Here is a 4,893-nt window from a genome sequence, read left to right as displayed (position 1 = left end):
AAGGGAGTAAACCCGGTCGCCCTGCACTCAGTCGTGTTTAGTGCCCAGACTGCCTCAGGTAACAAATCGGTCCATCTGCCCATTTTTCATCAAGGAGCAACTTCTTGACAGCTGTGAAGATTTTTCCGTTGGCGCGTTCCACGACCCCGTTGGACTGCGGATGATAGACTGAGGCGAAGGCAAGCTTGGTGCCAATGGAGAAACAAAAATCCTTGAAGTCTTGGTTGTCGAACTGCTTGTCGTTGTCAACTGTTAGTTCGGACGGTACTCCGAAGCGGCAAACAATGTTCTGCCAGAAGAATTTTTGGGCAGTCTTTGATGTTATTGTAGAAACAGCCCTCGCCTCGATCCATTTGGTGAAGTACTCGACAGCGACGAAGGCGAACTTAAGGTTCCCCTGAGCGGTGGGCAGGGGCCCGACAATGTCCAGGCCCTAGCGCTGGAGGGGCCATGTATGGGTGATCAGCTTTGTATACTGCGAGGGGCTGCCTGACCGAGGAGAAAACTTCTGGCAGGCTTCGCAGGACCGTGTGACCCAATTTGCGGCGCAGATCATTGCGGGCCAGTAAAAGCCCTGGCGGATCACCTTAGCAGCTAGGGCCCTTGGCCCTGCGTGTGAGCCGCACGTGCCACTGTGGACTTCTCGTAGGATCTGCATGCCTTCGGCTTCGGTGACGCACTTGAGCATTGGCTGACTGACCCCTTTTTTGTAGAGTTGGCCTTCAATCAGTGCGAAGTCTCAGCTTCGATGTCTGAGGCGCTTGGCCTCACTGATGTCGGCTGGATGATAATACCCCTGTAGGAACAGGGTTATTGGTGCCCGCCAGTCTTCGGTCATGATAAGGTTGACTATGCGGTGGCCCTCGCTGTCATTGGTTATTTGGAGCCCTTCGGGGCTCCGGACGGCTGGCGTGCGGATGACATGAAAGAACACGTCGGAGGGCAGAGTTTCGCCCCTGGCGGCAGCCTTGGCCAATGCGTCGGCCTCTTCATTCTTGGCCCGATCCACATGCTGCAAGGTGAACCCCTTGAATTGCCTCTCGAGACTTCGGATGGCCGAGAGGTATTGCATAAGTGCGGGGTCCTTTGCTGCGTAGTCTTTCTCGACCTGGCCGGCAACTATCTTGGAGTCTATTTTGATGATACAGGTGGTGACTCCGAGGGCCCTTAGCTTGCGGAGGCCGAGGATGACTGCTTCATATTCTGCTATATTATTTGTGCATCTGTCGGATTCCAGAGCGAAGCTAAGGCGCGCTGCATATCTGTGCTTGACCCCGGCTGGTGAGGTAATGACTGCAGCGGCTCCTGCCCCCGCATGGCACCATGCGTCGTCGCAATGGATCGTCCAAACCTTCTCTGAGGACGGGTCTGGTTGTGTTATTGGCCCAGTCCAGTCGACGACGAAGTCTGCCAGGACTTGTGACTTGATGGCTATCCTGGGCTCGAAGCTGATGTGGTAGCCGGATAGCTCGGCTGCCCACTTGGCAATCCTCACCGATGCCTCCGGGTTTCTGAATAATTCGCCGAGTCCCCTGTCAGAGGTGACTCGGACCTTGAATGCTTCAAAGTAGTGGCGCAGTTTGCGCGAAGACATAACGACTGCGTAGGCAATCTTCTCCAGCTCTGTCATGTTGCACTTGGACGGTGTCAGTACCTCGGAGACATAGTACACGGGGCACTGCCGGACCACGCCCTCGACAGCCTGCTCCTGCACTAGTGCCGCGCTGACCGCATGTGGCGAAGCCGCGACGTAGAGCAGCAGGGGGAGCGAGGGGTCGGGGCTGGTAAGGACGGCCAACTCTGTCAGGTACTGTTTTAATGAGGCGAAGGCCGCCGCCTGCCCTGGTCCCCAGGCGAAGTCTTTTGCACCGCGGAGTGTCTTGAGGAAGGGGAGACTTCGCTCGGCGGACCTGGAGATGAATCTGTTGAGAGCGGCCAATCTGCCTGTCAGGCACTGGACGTCCCTGACGGACTGCGGAGGCGTCATGTCTATGATGGCTTGAATCTTGGTTGGGTTGGCCTCGATGCCGCGGTGTGATACCAGGTAGCCCAATATTTTGCCTTGGTGAACGCCGAAGACGCACTTTTCCGGGTTTAGGCGGAGTTGTGCGTCTCGCATGTTCGCGAATGTTTCGGCGAGGTCGGCGAGGTGGTCCTCCTTGCTCTTGCTGGCGACAACAATGTCGTCCACATATGTGAATATGTTTCTGCCAACTTGCCCTTCGAGCACTGTTCTGGTGAGCCTGGAGAAGGTGGACCCGGCGTTCTTGAGTCCCTCCGGCATTCGGATGAAGCAATATGTGCCGAAGGGTGTTATAAAGCTGGTGCTAGCCTTGTCTTCTTCCTTCATGTATATCTGGTGGTAACCGGAGAAGCAGTCGAGGAGGGACATGACTTCGCATCCGGCCGCGCTATCGACTATTTTGTCGATCCGCGGCAACGGGAAATTGTCCTTTGGGCAGGCTTTATTGAGACTGGTGAAGTCGATGCACATTCGCCACTTCCCGCTCTTTTTCTGCATCATCACGACATTGGAGAGCCATGTGGGGTAAGCCACCGGCTCGATGAATTTGGCTTCCAGGAGGTGGTGCACTTCTGCCTTGGCGGCCTCCGTCTTCTCGTCGGACATCTTGCGAAGCCGCTGCTTTTTCGGCCTTACCGAAGGGTCGATTCCCAGACTGTGCTCAATTATTGAACGGCTGACCCCGACCAGATCGAGGGCCGACCAGGCGAAGACATCTTTGTTCTTGGACAGGCAGCAGAGGAGCTTCTCTTCTTCATGCGAAGTAAGGTCTTCGCTGATAGTGACTGTCTGCCTGGGCGTGGCCTGGTCGAGGGGGACAGTCTTGGTCTCGTCGTTGCTCTGCAGCTGTGCCTTGTCGTGCTGCTTATTGGTTGGGCTGGCGGGCGCGGGGACCTCGCGTTGGGCCGTGAGGTAGTGCACGTTTCTCTGACCGGGCACGAAGTCCCGCTCTATGTTGCGCGCAGTCTGTTGATTGCCGAAGACTGTGATGACGCCTAACGGACCTGGTATCTTCATGCATAGGTACAGTCCGTGAATGGCTGCTTCGAACTTATTGATGGAGCCCCAGCCCATGATGGCATTGTAAGGATATACCATGTCCACAATGTCAAAGGTTATTTGCTCACTTCGGGCATTGGGTGCTACACCGAAGGAGAGAGGCAGCTCTATTTTGCCGACGGGGAAGGTGCCCTTGCCGCCGAAGCCATACAACGGGTTGTCCGAAGGCTTAAGCAGGCTGTGGCTTATGCCCATGCGATCGAAGGCGTGGAGGAAGATGATGTCCGCCTGATTGCCGTTGTCAACTAGGACTTTGTGCAGGTCCCAGCCTGCCACGCTGCAATTGATAACCATGGCGTCGCAGTGGGGGGCGCTGCGCAGGTCAACGTCTCGTGCGTCGAAGGTTAGCGGTATGTGGGACCACTTTGTCTGCACGACTGGGCCAGTGACGGCGACATGGTTGATGCTGCGGTAGTGGTCCCGCTTCTGCCGCTTGGTGTCGAAGTCAGTGCTGGACCCCCCAGTTATCATGTGGATGACTCCACGATATGGTTGATCGGCGAAGTCTTCCTGCTTTGGGGCATGGGGGATGTTTTGATGTTGCTGGTGTGGTGGTGGGGGTGGAGGAGGTACGATTTGTACTTCCTGATGGTGTTGGTAAGCGTGGTGCGGTGGATGCGGGGCGGGAGCGTGGATGTATGGTGGAGGGGGTTGCTGGTAATTGTGCGCGACAATTCTGGGGTTGTCGGCTGGCTGCGCCCGTGCCATTCTGTCTCTGGTAGCCTTCGTTTCGGGGCAGTCTTTGGTTTGGTGGGCGCAATCTTCGCCATGGAAGAGGCAGTAGAATCGGCGCGGCGGCTGCGCACGCCCTCGGCCCCTGCCACGAGTTCCATTTCCGCGGCCCTAGGGGGGATATTCCTGGCGACGAGGGGGGTCAGCAGCGGGATGCTGGTTGGCGATGTTGTGCACTTGCTGCTGATTGTGGCCGTCTCGACCGGAGTCTGGCTGCAGAGTCCTCGTCCACGTGCGGCTGGACTGTGGGGCATCTTTGGGTTTCTGCTGTGACTCAACCTTGCGCTGGTGGAGCTCCTCGGATTTGGCATATTTTTCAAAGAGTTGGTATAGCTCCTAGAGGTTCTTGGGCGGATCTCTGATACAGTGGCTGTAGAGGACGCCGGCACGAAGGCCACTGATGGCGTAGTGGATAGCTATCTGATCATCGACGGAGGGCAGCTGTGACTTGAGTGTTAAAAATTTGCGGTAATACTCCCGCAGAGTCTCCTTTTCCAGCTGCTTGCAAAGTGAGAGCTCGGCCAAGGCGCCGGTGTCTGGGCGGTACCTTTGGAAGTTGAGCAGGAACTTGTCCCTGAGACTTCTCCAGGAATCAATGGACAGCGGAGGCAATCTGGTGAACCAGGTGAGAGCTGGGCCCTCTAGGGCGATGATGAAAGACTTCGCCATTGTGGCGTCGTCCCCTCCGGCGGATGCAACGGCGACCTGATAACTCATTATGTATTGCGCCGGGTCGGTGCTGCCATTTACTTGGGATAGGTCCCTGCTCGGAAGTTAGCTGGCCAAGGCGTCACTTGCAGGTGTGGCGCCAGGGGACTTCGCTCGTCGAGATAGTTGACCCCTTGAAATGGCGCGGCGTGCGGGAAGGTGTGATCGCGCTGGGGGAAACGCGGGTCCTCCGGTTGCGCGCGGTGTTGCAGGGGTGGCCCATGCTGCAGGCCGAAGTGGCCTTCGCGCGTGTCTTCGAGTTGTGCGCGCTGCTGGAGGGGTGGCTCATGCTGCAGGCCGAGGTGGCCTTCGCGCTGCATCAGCGCAATCTCCCGCTCGAGTTCCTGGGCCTTCTGCTCTTCGTCGCGTAT

The sequence above is a fragment of the Zea mays genome, chromosome 3 (genome assembly GCF_902167145.1).
Source record: "Zea mays cultivar B73 chromosome 3, Zm-B73-REFERENCE-NAM-5.0, whole genome shotgun sequence".
Lineage (NCBI taxonomy): Eukaryota > Viridiplantae > Streptophyta > Magnoliopsida > Poales > Poaceae > Zea > Zea mays.
The sequence above is the reverse complement of the archived record's forward strand: the minus strand, read 5'-3'. Positions refer to the sequence as shown.